This window comes from Periplaneta americana, chromosome 7 (assembly GCF_040183065.1).
Source record: "Periplaneta americana isolate PAMFEO1 chromosome 7, P.americana_PAMFEO1_priV1, whole genome shotgun sequence".
NCBI lineage: Eukaryota > Metazoa > Arthropoda > Insecta > Blattodea > Blattidae > Periplaneta > Periplaneta americana.
In genome coordinates, this window is record NC_091123.1 from 38,848,299 (window position 1) to 38,866,317 (window position 18,019).

Here is an 18,019-nt window from a genome sequence, read left to right on the forward strand (position 1 = left end):
TGCGGTTAGATTAGCTCGAAGATGGACGTACAATTATTTGTGGCCAAGTCATCGAATACCAGGAACCATTACGTTATTGCGGATTTTGATCAACTAATAAACTATCCCTCACACTCAACTGGAATTAATCTCTTAACAGAATATCACTCACCAAATGACCAATGACGCAGAGTTCATTCATCAAACAAAGTGATCGAATAACGTGAAATATGTCTGCAGTACTGAATCTTGTGCGGTGGAGTAGCGTTTTGTGGGACACACAATACGCACGTTACTGGGTTATAGTAATTTCTGAGTTTATATTATTGTTTTATAGAATAAATATCGGGTTTATTAAATTTATTTATTTATTTATTTATTTATTTATTTATTTATTTATTTATTTATTTATTTATTTATTTATTTATTTATTTATTTATTTATTTATTTATTTATTTATTTATTTATTTATTTATTACTTTGCTAATAATTATAACATAACATATAATATATACAGAAAAAACTTTAGCTCGCCCCTGATAGAGTAGAACTCGTGCTCAGGGGCGGATTCCTGAATTGAAATTAATAAGTATGCAATACAATTTGCCTTATGTCTGCTATGCAATTATAGTATACAAATTTAAATTTACAATTTTTCAATTTTTATAAAATCCATACATAATATTTTAAATTGAATACTAGAACTATTAGAATTGACAAGATTAGGATATTTAAATATAAATTTTTTGTATATTCTTGGGCCTAAATTTTGGTTCAAATAATCTTAAAGAATTCATACCTTTTGTTTCATAACTATGAGAAAACAATTCAAAATTATTTCGATTTTTATGTATGAATTTTATTAATACAATATAATAAATTTGTCTTACGTTAAGTACATTAAAGTCTAAAAACAAATTTGAGATGGAAAATCAATAGGAGTATGAAGACATATTTTAATTATTTTCTTCTGTAATAAATAAAGTGGATTAAAATTGGATATAAATGAGCTACCCCATCCTATAATTCCATACATAATTACCGATTGAAATAAAGTTAAATATATTGTGCGTAAGAAACTTATTGACAAGTAATTCCTCAATAAAACAAAATAATATACTATTTTACGTAATTTATTACGAAGGTAATTAATGTGTTGGTTCCATTTTAAATGATTATCGAAAATTATGCCTAAATACTTAACTTCAGAGGACAACAATCAGAATTATGTAATTTAATACTTAATATAGATGTAGGAGGTTTGTTACATATTTCAGATAATGAGAATGGAATAATTATGGTATTATTTTCGTTGATAGAAAGGTAATTTATGTCAAACCATTTTTTTTATTAATTTAAGTCCATTATTTGAATTATTATATGCATCATACCAAGTTTTTCCACCAAAAAGTAAAACTGTGTCATCTGCATAAGAATAGTGAAACAATACCTTACAAAATAATTATATAAATGCTATAATTTTTTTACTTATACCTAGGACATGTAACGTAATGAGAAATCATTCAGAAAAATAAAAATTAAAATTATGATGTAGCCTTAAATGGTGATGTAGCTGATATAATCGCCAGAGGAATGTAATAATCACATTGAAATGTATTAAAAATACTGGTTGAACAATTTATTTCCCGTCCGGATATAGGCAGCTTTTAGTTATCGCCTAGCGCGTTCACACACGCACGCTGTCTACGAAGACAGCGCACTTTCGGTGATTCGACAAACCACAAACTATAACTAATATAACATATTTTTATCAGTACTCGTATTAAGAATTAATGCAAGAAATTTCATTTATACGTTGTCCCTTTAAATAATCTTATGTGTACACTTTATGCTAAAATATAATATTATTTATTAACTTATACTTTTTCTTTTTTTATTTATTTTATTGCTAGTAAGTTTGAAATGAATACAAGTTAATACAATGTAAAATAAACTAGCCCACTCCTGAATGAATAAGACTCGTGCTCAGGAGGGGATTCCAATACAGACAAAAATAAAATTAAAATTGAGAGTGAAGACAGATTAAAAAGTGTTTAATATGTTTATACTCAAACTATAAATCCAATACAATTTTTTTATTTGTATTATGTATTACTTTATTATATTCTCAAACAATAAACGACATACATACGTGAATGTGTTTGAGAATTTTAAAATACATATTTTCTAATCTGGGCAGAGATTGAGAGAAATGTATATTTTATAAAACATAAACAACAAATCATGCACTGCTTCCTTGTAACGAATCCAACAGATAAGTCGTCAATAATTGTCCGCTCGTTGCAATGGTGGCCGTTGCGTCTAATATTTGAGACTTTAGACCCCTTTAATAGGGGGATAAAATCCATAGCAAGACATACTCAGGAGAGAAAACCTGTGGGTTCCTTGTCGTAGATTTTCAGCACGTAAAAACTGCGATATTCTTGTTAGAATTATAGGAACAAAATTTCCCCCTTCCATTTCTCACTCACGTAGAATTTTGCCTCTAAATAGTATTTGCAGTTGGGAGCGTCATTAAATAAAATGTTACACATACCAACAGACAAATTATCACTTTTATACTTTAACGTATATGGTCGACAAGCGAGTCCCAAAAAAGTGACAGGTTATTATTAATCGAATCCCTATAATAGCGTAAAATTTTTATGGTGTCCGTGATTGTTGCTGTGAGATGGTTGGATTTTAAGCATGTTTGGGGTTTGAAATTCTAATAGGCTATTTCTTTTCATTTCCATCTTTCCATTCCCCGTATTTAAATTTAATAAGCCGGCGCCCTCTCGTTAAGTACTTCATAAGCGCTTCCTCATTCCATGAGGCTTAGCCTCCAAACAACAATGCAATTGATATGAGTATACGAAAGATTCACTAATGAATATGATGCTAATTAGTGGTTGTTTGCAATATAATGAAAAATAATGCCGTTATAAAAAATTGGACTTCATTTAGAAATTAATACCACAGTTAAGTACTTATAATTAGACTAATTACATTAACCCCTTCAGGTCTGATGTACATTATAGTGTACATTATTTCTTTTTTTCTCTTTTGGAATGCCTTCGCTACTTTTAAATATTTTGAAAAATTCAATGTGATATAAATGGAGAATATTATTTTTGAAACATTTCTATACCTGGATTAAAAATAAAATTTAAAAGTTTGGGACCTCAGGAGTCAAAATTGTCCCCAAATTTTCATTTTTTATGTGAAGACTTGATTTGGGAATTTTTGATCCCCAGAATGATTATGTGACCGGTTTTTTTTTCAATTTTTTTAAATATAAATTCAGGTCTGAAGGGATTAATTTAACAATTTCTTCATTTTATTCTTCTCACATTTACTAACAACTCTCCTTCGTGTACCAATAAAATTAATTAATTATAATGTTACATTCATTTGTTTCCACTTCATATTTTATCACTGCTTTCTGGATTCAAAATTACTTTATTTAAAACGCATAGGGCCTAATTTAAGTAATTCAAGGTCTACTTCAATTAATGACGTCACAGTATTAACAGAAAGTGTGGATAGATTTCTCAAATGTTAAGCGTATAAACGTTTTACGTAAAATTTTCGTTACAGAAATAGCATAGGCCTAACAGAAGCGTGCGACTTTGCTGACTCTTTTTTTGTGTTCTAGTGATATTTAACTTATTTTATATATATCTATAATGTGATAAGATGAGCTATATATATTCATAATTTTCCTTACTGTGTGTACTTAAAAATATTGTATTCATTCTATGCTTTGTACTGCACTATTTTATTACTATTATTATTATTATTATTATTATTATTATTATTATTATCATTATTATTATTAGTATTTTTATTTTTTATCACTATTATTATTATTATTATCAATAATTGTATTATTTTTTATACTTTGTATGTCTCATTTATTTTGACCTCCTGTTCACATTTTATTATGCTTTTTTCTTTCTTTCTGTATGTTATATATTATGTCTGATTTCTACTTACTTGTTCTTTACATTTTATTATTATTATCTTAGTAAGTTTTGTGTGTAAAATTGTAGTGTCCTTTTTAAATTTGTAGTGTTTTTTGTAACGCAGTTTTACTCCTGGTTGAGTGTTAGAGAAGGCCGTATGGCCTTAACTCTGCCAGGTTAAATAAATCATTATTATTATTATTATTATTATTATTATTATTATTATTATTAACGACACTGTATAAACTACTAAGTTATTTTGCGTCGATCGGATTGGTGATAGCGAAATGAGGCCGAGGATTAGCTACAGTTTACCTGATATTTGCCTTACATTTGGAGAAAGCTTCGGAAAATACCTAACCAGGTAATTACCTCAAGCGGGAATCGAACCCACGCCCGAGCGTAACTCCGAACCAGCAGGCCAACGCCTCAGTCGACTGAGCTACGCCGGTGGCCTATAATCAAATTGCGAAGTTATATTAGTATCATACTTAAGACAGTTTCATTTGTTCATATTACGTTTCTAAGTTTAGCCTTGTAAACTTTCTTTTCACAGATGACTTACGCGAGATTTTACAATGGACAAGAATTTAAAATGCTCACAGATATAAATTTAAAAATACAAAATATGAGCAGGTTAACTGCAGATTACAGTCAACTGCGATCTGTAACTGTTGCGAAAATGTTGTTGCGACTACAAAATGAAATACTAGTCAATTTCCCTTCCTCTCCTGGTGCCATGTTTCTCAGTATTTCACGGTTGAAGATACGGGAACGAATGCTAGCCCCATAACTGCAAATCTTACTTGTCAGGAGAGGAGTGAGAAGGAGAAACGGCGAGATTTCCGCATTGGAGGAAGAATAAATGCAATTGTTGTGACCACAAATGATAAAATAAAATGAATACTCTTCTTCATTTTAGTACAGTGGCTCGCCGTTATGAGCGTTGTTTCTCCTCGAGTTAAAATTCTGGAAAGTGCGATTGTAATAAATGGTAGGCAGAAAAATGTGGGTAGATCTTTTCAGGAACTCCCATTTTCCCTGTCACCATAATCATTATAATAATTAGGGGCTGCAAGATTAGGGGTTGCAAGACAATAAACACCTTTAAAAACAGCTTAAAAGATAACCTTATTAGCATTTCACTCCAATCTTACTGATTTAAACTCTCACTGACTGCATTGTTACGGTACTTCTTCCTTTAGACATCATCCTGATAGTGCTGCATTTTCAAAATTGTCTCATAATAATCTCTTTCTATTATCTAATATTATTTGAAATATATTAACATTCTATGTATTTTAGCTTAATTCTGCTACACAGTTTATTTCAGTGTTTAATTAATAGTTCATAGTATTTTGTTGTTTAATTCGTAAATAACTCTTGTATACATGTAATTCTCATCTAAATCAAATTGTTGAATTCTTTGTAAGTTCATGCATATGTATATATACTTTTTGCTTACGGCCTTAACACTGCCAGCTAAAATAAATCATCATCATTATTATTATTATTATTATTATTATTATTATTATTATTATTATTATTATTATTATTATTATTATTATTATTATAAGCTCTAATTCTTCTATGCACGAACATTTATTATTCTTTTGTATAACAACGCTATATGAAGTACTAGTTATTTAGCGCCGTTGAAATTTTTGATAACGTATGAGGCATAAGATTCGCCATGGATTATCTGATATTCGCCTTACAATTTGAGAGAACCTCGGAAAAAATCCAACTAGATAATCAGCTAAACCGGGAATCGAAACTACGCCAAAGTGAAACTTCAGAACAGCAAGCAAATGAGCTTAAAGTCTCAGCCACGCTGGATGACTGAACCATGATTGTTTAATTTTAAAGCAGCGTACGGACATCTGGAACTACTATCACAGGACACATTGTGTAATTAAAATTTCTTCTTACAAAATTTCATCATAAACATTTTCGTCTCCTTTTCATTCAGGAATCATACTCTGTAGTCCGTTTGTGCGAATTTTGGAACACTCTGTACAATGATATTACTAATTGTGCATCTGAATAAAAATAAACTGTAGCTATACCTATTTCAGTTTTAATCATTTTGCAAAAAAAAAAGTATGGATAACTTTCATACTTCCCAGAAATGAAACATCTCACTTGAATTATAAATTTTACGGTTCAAGTGAATGTTTAAATTTGATTTGCATAAATTAACATAAAACATCTACTCGTATACTGAAATTGGTTTCTAATTTTTGTGGAAATATTGAAAGTGGTAATGATTTACAATGGATTATCACATAGGCCTAACTTTCTTCACAGCAGAGAAAGTAAAGACTGTTATATGGATATAGTAAATTAATTTCTCTGGTCATTGTAATTTTTAAATTATAGCTTAGAACAGTAGTTCTCAAATTAGGGGCCGTGAACCAATGGAGATCGCGTAAAGAGCTGAGGGGGTCGCGAGGTGATCTACAGAATAGAAGAAAAAAGTCTTATTGATATACAGGGTGTTTCAAAAATACGGGGCATAATTTCAGGTATGTATTTCCCACATGTAGACAATCAAAATAGTTCATTACAACATGTGTCCGGAAATGCTTTATTTCCGAGTTATGGCCTTCACAACATTGAAATTCACCGGAACGTTTTCTTTCCGCAGGTCGTTGCCGTCAAAGGAGACATTAAGAGGGCACTCTGACAGTTCATTCCGAGGCGAAGGTTACATTCAGTGTTGTGTAGGCGTTAGACTGTGCGACATGTATTCAAATCAAGAGCTGGCAGAGATACACTTCATGTACGGTAAGGCGGACGGCAATGCTGCGCTGGAGTTTGGGATCGTGTTCGCAGGTCAATGAGACATCGATGTGAGGTCTGTATTCAAGCAGGAGGTGGACATTTTGAACATCTTCTGTAATGACAACGACCTGCGGAAAAAAAAAAAAACGTTCAGGTGAATTTCAATGTTGTGAAGGCCATAACTCGGAAATGAAGCATTTCCGGACACATGTTGTAATGAACTATTTTGATTGTCTACATGTGGGAAATACATACCTGAAATTATGCCCCGTATTTTTGAAACACCCTGTATATTTATGTTGAATTTATAAATATAAACATAAACAACGTTGATCATAAATACCAAAACGTTTCAGTAATTTCTTCATCCACTCTTCATCAGAGCTTCATTTCTTATTCTCTCTGTCCACTTCACACACTGCATCCTTCTCCTTATCCACATTTCAAATGCTTCTATTCGCTTCTCTTCACTTCGTCATAAGTCCATGTTTCTGTTCCATACAATTCCACACTCCATACAAAGGACTTCACTAGTCTCTTCTTTAGTTCTTTTCCACAGGTCCGCAGAAAATGCTCCTTTTTCTATTAAAAGCTTCCTTTGCGATTGCTATCCTCCGTTTGACTTCTTGACAGCAGCTCATGTTACTGCTTATAGTACACCCCAACTATTTGAAGCTGTTCACTTGATCTACTGCCTCATTTAGAATTCGCAAGTTTATCTTCTGTATTTATTTTTTCCTATGACCACGCTCTTCATCTTATTTGCATTTATCTTCATCCCATATTGCTCACCGTTGTCATTTAGCTCCAGTAGCATATCCTTTAGTATCATTTCCTCTTCTCTTAACAAGTCCATATCATCAGCAAATCTTATGCACTTTATTCTTTTTCCTCCTACTATCACTTCTCCCATGTTCTGAAAACAGTTCTTTACTAAATCCTCCAAGTAGATGTTGAACAGGGTAGGTGATAAAGGATATCCTTGACGTACTCCTCTCCCAATTTCAATTCCTTCTGACATTTCTTCTCCGATCTTGACTTTGACTCGTTGTTTCATATGAAGATTAATGAACAGTCTTCTCTCTTTGCAATCCACACCAATTTTGGGCCTATATTATTGTTGACAGGCGAGGAAATTCGAGTTTAGCGTGTGAATTACACTCTCAATCTATGTAGGTTTAAGCACCAGGTAGATAGAAAAATATATATAAAATATTCGTTTATATGCGCTAAAAACTGAAATATAGAATACATTAACCCCTTAAATATGCATATGTTTATATATGCACTATAAAATCTTGATCTTTGTTGATAAATTATTTGAATGCATTTATGCAATGGAAGCATATGATTTGCAACTAAGGAATAATATATGCGAATATGCTAAAATCCGCCCCCCAATCATTAATAATAAACATCGGTTAAGTGTATTTAAATAAAGAATGCATTTTAAATATAATTTTAATAATATACAAATGAAATATTTAATTTCAGATTAAATAAAATTGTTTAAATTAATAGACCTAAAAGCCATTGTGTATTCATGTTTATATGCATTTCAATATTGTAAGGTTAGTAACTATGGTTTTGTTTCACAAATAATAGAACTAAAAGTTTTTACGTGCGTACTAATGTAAAGTGAATATTAATTTCGCTGGGAAAAAAGTATAAATATACCCTTAATTTAATTAAATGTAATTTTCACAAAAAAACACCTGATTTATGTCAACTAGAAATGAATTTATTAACTTTCAAGGTTATACTTCAAAACACACAAATTCTATAATTAATTGTATGTTTTTCTACAGACCTATACGCATAAAAAATATACAGAAATTTGTTTACTAACATAAAGCAAAGTACAAATTGGTACTTACTTACTTACTTACTTACTTACTTACTTACTTACTTACTTACTTACTTACTTACTTACTTACTGGCTTTTAAGGAACCCGGAGGTTCATTGCCGCCCTCGCATAAGCCCGCCATTGGTCCCTATTCTGAGCAAAATTAATCCATTCTCTATCATCATATCCCACATCCCTCAAATCCATTTAATATTATCTTCCCACCTACGTCTCGGCCTCCCCAAAGGTCTTTTTCCCTCCGGCCTCCCAACTAATACTCTATATGCATTTCTGGATTCGCCCATACGTGCTACATGCCCTGCTCATCTCAAACGTCTGGATTTAATGTTCCTAATTATGTCAGTTGAAGAATACAATGCGTGCAGTTCAGTGTTGTGTAACTTTCTCCATTCTCCTGTAACTTCATCCCTCTTAGCCCCAAATATTTTCCTAAGCACCTTATTCTCAAACACCCTTAACCTATGTTCCTCTCTCAAAGTGACAGTCCAAGTTTTACAACCATAAAGAACAACCGGTAATATAACTGTTTTATAAATTATAACTTTCAGAATTTTTGACAGCAGACTGGATGATGAAAGCTTATCAACCAAATAATAACAGGCATTTCCCATATTTATTCTGTGTTTAATTTCCTCCCGAGTGTCATTTATATTTGTTACTGTTGCTCCAAGATATTTGAACTTCTCCACCTCTTCAAAAGATAAATTTCCAATTTTTATATTTACATTTCGTACAATATTCTCGTCACGAGACATAATCATATACTTTGTCTTTTCGGGATTTACTTCCAAACCTATCTCTTTACTTGCTTCCAGTAAAATTCCCGTGTTTTCCCTAATCGTTTGTGGATTTTCTCCTAACATATCCACGTCATCTGCATAAACAAGCAGTTGATGTAACCCGTTCAATTCCAAACCCTCTCTGTTATCCTGGACTTTCCTAATGGCATACTCTAGAGAAAAGTTAAAAAGTAAAGGTGATAGTGCATCTCCTTGCTTTACAAATTGGTGTTTAGAAAAAATAACACAATTTCATTGCGCACTTCAAAAATAGGGCCTACTATTTCTCACCATGATAATAATATGATTGTTAAAATGGATTTTGCTTATACCAAATGCTTGCTGGAATATCACTTGCATTAATAGCTACTGGTATCTATAAAATACCGTGGAAAATGGGTGCTAGATATATAGGGACAGGTTTAAAAAAACAATAAAATTGAATAAATTTTCCATTGAGGTAACAGACTGATATAGTTAACATGTGACGACTGACGTTTAGAAATAGAGCAATATGATAAATTCAACTCTAAACCGAGACAATGAATAAGTTAAAGTCCTGGATTCCACGAATTCTGTCTGTGGAAAAATAACACACTCTCCTTCATAACGACAGTACAGAGTTCTAGATTGATATTGACAAAGCAATGCAGTTAACAATTTTGATGTACTTCATAATTAGTTCCATAACATACGTATATATCAGATCATACTCGAGCGAACATGTGTATTAAGGGGACTGGGTAGTCTGACTGGCTTTTGTGTTATTTCCCTTTCAACTTTTGAATCTATCAATTTACAACTTTTACAGCGTACACACAATATTTGCAGGTATATTTTGGCTTTAAGATTATCTTTCTATCTGACATACTTTATTTTATAAAAAATTTTAAACCTGAAAAATATTAATTAAGTTAAAAAATAGGTTTTTAGGAACATTTTCCTCATAAACCCTTTGCAATACAGGACCCTAAAAATTCAGGCATATTTCCAATGCAGTTGACTATATTTGTCGCTATTTTCATCACGTTATGAATATTCATTCTATAGAAAAAAAATAATTAAAAATTGTAATATTTTTTCATACTTTTCTGGCTGTAAAATCAATAATAATTACAATAACTATCTGAATGTCGCCAGACTTCTTCACTACCACATGAAATAGAAGTATGCAAAATTTCAGCCTCCTAGCTTGAGTAATTCCTGAGAAAGATGTTCCTAAAAATATCCATGTTTTTTAACTTAATGTAATTATTATTTTTCAGGTTTAAAATTTTGTATAAAATCATGTATACGAGATAGAAAGATAATCTGGATAAATCGTAAAACAGCGAACGCCAGTAGGGGAAGTTATCTCCACCCTCGCCGCTCGGCACCTCGCTCGCCTCCTCTCTCTCTACTGTCTCTCTCTACTATCTGCCCCGCTTCGGTGGATCACTGCCTACCGCCTCGCACGTATTTCATATTTTACAACACAATACAATCAAATTATGTGCATTAGACAACAACCACATGTAATGTGCATTTTTTACAACACAATACGTTTTTTCCTCGAACTAACATAACACAACACAAACAATACAACCAAATTATGTGCAATAGACAACAACCACATGTAATGTGCATTCCACACTCACCTGTTAACTTCGCACTGTCCTCGAAGTAACACAATTGTCAATATCCAACGACACACATTGCATTCCTGCAATACGTTATGGCAGTTCCCTTGAACATAAATAGATTCATTTTCCCTTCTACCATCAACTCGCCTCGGTAGCCGAGAGGTCTACAGCGTGACCAAAAAGCGTACGTGCGTTTCGTTAGGAAGTTAGGAAGATACACCGATCGAATACTACCCTCTACAAAGACATAAGAAAAAAAAATAGAGAGACATAAAGCAAGGAAGAGAGGAGAGGCTGGAGAAAGAGAGGAGAGACAGAGGGAGACACGACGAAGTCCTCTTTTGCTTCATTCACTCTTTTAGTTCCACTTTCCTCCACTAGATGTCACCCCACCCTAAACCCCTATTTCCACTCTTTCCCGCTAGAATGTGTGGTGAGCTTGTAGGGGAAAAGTGGAAAGGTCGTGGGCGGAGCTTAGCGTTCGTTCTTTTACGATTTTACCGATAATCTAGAAACCGAAATATACCCACAAATATTGTGTATATGATGTAAAAAATGTAAAGTGATATATTCATAAGTTAAAGAGTAACAACATACGTTTAGACTATTCAGTACCCTTAAAGGAACTAGGTATTGTAAATATCTCAATAAATATAGTTTCTTTTTTTTAGCTTTAAAATTCAGCATTTCTTTTAATTTAAGTATAGGCCTAATTAGGTTTATATTGTTACGAGTATTTTTGTGTTTTAAAATTATATTTTTAATTACAGTATGTGGATAATATAATGAAAATATTTATTCAGATTTTTATTAAATTATTATGCAGACCTACAAAAACAGAAAAATGTTGGTGCGAGAGCCAGTACCAGCAGAATAATTTTCTCAATTTAAAAATCGTTTATATTCCCTACCATGGAATATACCAAACGAGGTAGGCTTATTCTAACAAAACTTTCTTCATAATGTCTGTAAAGTAAATATGGGAATATCATTCTTTTCCTTCCTGAAATTAAATAAGAAAATAGCCACCAAGCATATTAACGCGTTTGTTACAAATACCGTTGGTGCTGCAACTGGAAGATCAATAAAGAATGAACTGAATGTTGATTTACTGACTTTATATATTCAGACGAAATGTGTCGTAATAAAGCTAACTTCCATCAGGCAATATAATGAGTAATTAATCCACATAAATATATCCCCATACGGGTTTGTGGTTTTCATTATAAACTTCAAAGGATTTAAAAGTAAGGGTTTTTGGTGCGTGTTAATTAATACAAAATAAAGAACAGTCTTTTTTTTATCGATAGTTCGCTACCGTTCTGCAGCTAACATAATTCTTATTCAGTAACCGAAATGTAAGGGAAAAGCAATTATACGCATAAAAAAACTTTTAAAATTCCGAGAACATGAAAAGAAATGCTCCAATTAGGAATGCCATTAACCAACCCTTTGAAGCAAGCTGTTATAGCGAGCAAGAGGAGAGGGGCAGAAAGAAGACTAATGAACAACATAAAAATATTTTATTTTTCCTGGTTAGTAATGCGAAATGAATGTCTGTGCTTCGACCACAATCACAGCGGTAAATAAAAAAAGCACTGCTTTGTAAGGTTCACTTCAGAACCTGAATTATTGTACAGCGTGATTTGTTTGGAATTAAATACTTCAGTAACAGTTAACTGTTATAAAGTACGATTCAATACGATTGCGTCCCCCCCCATTGCCAGTATTAAAAATGATCTCATCTGAAATGAATGCTACATTTAGCTTATACAAGGCATGGAAATTGAGGTACTGTAACTTTACTATTTCATAGACCATAAGAGATAACTTCTTACTCTTTTTCTTCTTCTTCTTCTTCGTTTCGTTTATTGATTTATTTACACACATTTTTGTCTAAAAATCCGATTCACCTGATTTCTCTTTCCTTTCCTTTATGCGAAGAACAAATAAAAATAGCCTACATTACGGTTAGGTATCATGTTTTATGATGAATGATAATATTTTATTTCGGTATAAAATTTGATTAATTTCAGTATTATTTCGCACAAAGAAACATGAACTCGGTGTTAGCCTATAGTTACAGTCACTGTATGTGATAGTCAAATTACGTCGCTGGTTCAGGATCTAGCTGAAGAGGTAGATAGAGGCGGAAGAATCGATGAAGTTGTGATTGATTTTTCGAAAGCATTTGATTTGGTGCCACATGACATATTAATAGAAAAGTTAAGTAGGCTAGGAATAGATAAAAGAGTGGTGCTATGGATCCAAGAATTCTTAAAAGGTAGAACCCAGAGAGTTAGAGTAGGTCATGAAATATCGGAAATTGGAAATATAAGTTCAGGGGTGCCACAGGGCAGCGTTCTAGGTCCATTACTCTTTATAATATACGTAAATGACCTATGCCAGAATATTACATCAAATGTGAGGCTATTTGCAGACGACTGCATTATCTATAGAAAGATTAGAAATAATTCAGATGTAGATGCTATTCAAACAGACTTGAATAACATTTATAACTGGGCGTTGAAGCATAGGATGAAAATAAATGGTTCTAAAAGTAAATCTATAACATTTTGTAAAACCCGAGAGGAAACTAGTCTTAATTACGAATTCAGTGGTGTTGTAATTCCGCAAGAACAATGTTGTAAATACCTAGGAGTGTATTTAAACTCCAAACTTTCTTTGGGGAGAGCATGTTGATAATGTTACGGGTAAGCATGGAGGGCACTTCACTTTATTATGAGAATCTTGAGAAAGGCTAGCCCCAATTCGAGGGAAATAGCATATCTAACGTTAGTGCGACCGTGAATGGAATACGGAACTTCATGTTGGGATCCCTATAGCATATATCAGATAAATTCCTTACAAAGAATCCAGTATAGGGCAGCTAAATTTGTTAAAGGTACGAGAGAAGATGGAAACTATACGATAAAAGAACTTAAATGGGAAACTTTGGAAAACAGACGTAGGAAAACTAGAATAACATCATTGTATAGAGCACATCTAGGTCAGAAAGCATGGGTAGACATAACGGCTCTGTTAGAAAAGCCAACGTACTATGGTAGGAACGATCATGATTTTAAAATCAAATGTAGGAAACAGAAAACGGATGTAGGTAAATTCTCATTTTTAAATAGAACTATAAATGATTGGAATGACCTACCTGCAGCGGTCTTTGATGGCTGTCCTTCCTTAAGGAGATTCAAGATTAACTTAAAAAGTTGTGTATAAAGTGCAAATTAAAATTAAGGTGGCATTTAACATTTAATTTTTTTAAGGTGATATGTATTAATTTAGCCTGACGAGGTACTCCCTTGGTTTGAATTGTAAATTATTTAAAAATAGCGTGTAAGAGGGCCTTAGATTAGAAATGATTAGCTTAAATGTAGTTCTGTTTATAAGTATGCATAAGGATGTAATTATTTGTCTTATTTGAGCTGTTGTATCAGTGAAGCGTGGTGAGTCAGTGAAGTTATGGTTTTACAGTGCAGTGAATAGTTCCGATCAGTGATAATTTATAGCGTCAATGAAATGTGTTCTATAGTGTCAGTGAAATGTGTTATAGAGTGTCAGTGAAATGTGTCCTAATGTGTCAGTGAAATGCGTCATAGTGCCACTACAGTGAGTGAGATGAGAGTAAAGTGAAAGACTATTGAAACTTATGTAGGGTCTATACATATGTAGGTTGTATTGTAAAATTAGATATTTTATATTTTATTATTAATTGTAATTATTGTGTTAAATTGTATTGTGTATATAATTGTATTGTGTATTGTATAATTGTATTGTGTATTGTAATTTCATTGTGTATTGCTTATATTGTGTATACCACTGCCACCGGGTGCTTGCCCACTTGCAGTGTAAATAAATACATACATATACAAATATTTTTTTTTCTATTTACTGTAGTCGTACAAAATATACTACAGATTATTTATACAAAGACAAGATGTCTGTTTCAACGCTATCTGAAAGAAATTTGTGCAGCTTAACAACACCTAACGATACTTACCTTTTGTGTATAGAAGTTAGTATAATAATCCCATATGTTTTGTGTCAATATAAACTAATAGGCACCATAAAACATTTCAGGCTATTAAAACCAGCTTTTATGTACCTAAAATAGTCTCTAAATTATCAAACTGGAGCTAAAATACGATTTTATGCTCCTAAATTTTTTTCTATCAAAATATTCTTCCAAAATTTTATGTTGTGAAGCTTTTCATTTTGTCAGACAGAACCATTTTGTAAGTAGAAAACCTTTCCATGGGACATGTTCTTTTGTATTTCTTTCCTGGTATTTCTTCAATCTACAACCAAAGTACTACAAGACCTTTGAGCCATAGATATCCATCCCATGATATTCAAAGCTTTCTCTTCAATTGCTACACGAAAAAAAAATAAAAAAAAACATATTAACAAAATAGAAATAGACATTTTTAGGCTCTCAAATCTTAAAATAGGTAACAATGGGCCAGACAGACATTTTAGGCAGTATAAATTCACTTTAAGACGTTCATATGTAATGTAAAATGTAAAGATAACTAGTTGCAGTTTATCCCTGAAAAAAATAGTCATTTAGCCTGATATTCGACGTGTAGATTAATTACCATTACTGGATTACATCAGCTGCATATGTTAGGAAAACACTAATAGGGAAAACACTGAAGTTTTATTTATTTTGAAGTAAGCAAAGCGATAGGTTTGGAAGTAAATCCCGAAAAGACAAAGTGTATGATTATGTCTCGTGACCAAAAGATAGTACGAAATGGAAATTTAATATAAAAATTGGAAATTTATCCTTTGAAGAGGTGGAAAATTGAAATATCTTGAAGCAACAGTAACAAATATAAATGACATCCGAGAGGAAATTAAATGCAGAATAAAATTAGGAAATGCCTGTTATTATTCAATTGATAAGCTTCTGTTATCCAGTCTGCTGCCAAAGAATCTGAAAGTCAGAATTTATAAAACAATTATATTACCGGTTGTTCTGTATGGTTGTGAAACTTGGACTGTTACTTTGAGAGAGGAACTGAGATTGAGTGTTTGAAAATAAGGTTCTTAGGAAAATATTTGGGGCTAAGAAGGATGAAGTTACAGGAGAATGGAGAAAGTTAAACAACACAGAACTGCACGCATTATATTCTTCACCTGACATAATTAGGAACATTAAATCCAGACGTTTGAGATGGGCAGGGTATGTAGCACGTATGGTTAAATCCAGAAATGCATATAGAGTGTTAGTTGGGAGGTCAGAGGAAAAAAGTTTTTTGGGGTGATCGAGACATAGATGGGAGGATAATATTAAAATGGATTTGAGGGAGGTGGGATATGATGATAGGAACTGGATTAATCTTGCTCAGGATAGGGATCGATGGCGAGTTTATGTAAAGGCGGCAATGAACCTCCGGGTTCTATAAAAGCCATAACACTGTACTGTACTGTACTACTTGTACTGCGCTCCGTATCGACAGAAGCTTTCTGCGTAATCGGAGTCTGCGAACGGGTCGACCGAGGTCCTGGCTACCACGTTGCGGTTTCTCTACAATGTATTCATCTAGTCTCTTTTAGTTATATGTGTGCCAATTCTAAGAAATAAAACAAATAACTCTGTTCAAGTGTACCTTTTTTGCAATTGTTACGGTAGTTCTAAATAATAAATTCAGTGTTTGTAAGAGAGCAAGAAAATAACACAGAATTTGATAGCATCACTGGCTTTAGTTCCTGGTCTACATTTGTTGGAACAAAACAATCGCAGGCAAGCAACTACAGACAAAGCGCGTGAACTGATGTTTCAATCATCTCGGCGTTGCAGAAAGAAAAAGTCCGTTTTATCACCTCCACCAAGATCAATACTAGAGAACGGCCCCTTCTGGAGCCGATGCTGTTTATTTAATATGTCAACGACATCCCACCACGGGGAGAGGGGACAGTCATTATACGCAGATGTGTCACACACACGTCTCGATATCTTCCGGAAAACATGCCGACGTGTTTTAAGGACTCGAAACTACAACTCTTTCCCATCTCTTTGTATAATTTTAGATAAGTGAAACAAAACTGCTGTCATTTTCTTTATGCTGATACACCGATACCCGCTAGCAAAATGGAATTTATTTCCTAAAGATGTTATATTGATAGAAGGAATTCAAGAGAAATGATACCGAGTTTCAATTTTTTACGCATTTCAACTTATACAAAAACTTCACGTGGCCCAGATTTTAACAAAGAATTCTGAAATGAATTCTTTCTTTAGAGACTTGTTTTGCGTCACAAAATAAAGAATGATAAGATGTCCACGATAACAAAATACTCGTCAGTGAAAACAACTAAGTACGAAATAATTATGTACTGTAGAAATAGTCGTCACTTAAATTTTAGCTGTAATTCAAATGATAACCTTTGAGACTAAAGTCTAACAAACAAGATATTTTACATAGAAATGCACATAGAATATTTCCATTTATTTTTTTAGTTAGGCTATTATTATTATTGTCTCTTATTTAATGCCTTTCTAAGAATTGTGAGATTATCTAGAGTCGAATAGTTGATGATAGCGAGGTGATAATTTACTAGGATGAGTTCGATGACCAGCAATGGGTTATACAGGGTGGAAGTGAAATAACCTTTCAGATTGAAAGGGACGGTAGGTTACACGTAAATGAACAGAAAACCTATATTACGTCTTGTGATTAAATTCATGATTTATTAGAAAATTAAGTTTGAAGTTTCAGCAGTCCAGCAACATTGTCGCTAATGAAATTAGCGGATATTGAAATATTTTGTGCTAGAATAATATAACTACTCACAAGAAGCCGAGTACCAATTATTGACCAACTTTCTAATAAGTTTGCTTTTGAATTCAATTTTATTTCGTCAGTCCCTAATGCTAGCAGGTAGCGAATTCAGAGTCTTGGCAGGGCTTTTGTGAAAGAGGATGAGTAAGAGGAGATGCGATGGGATTGTATTCAGCGTATTCCGAATCTCACCGGACCGGTGGACATCAATGA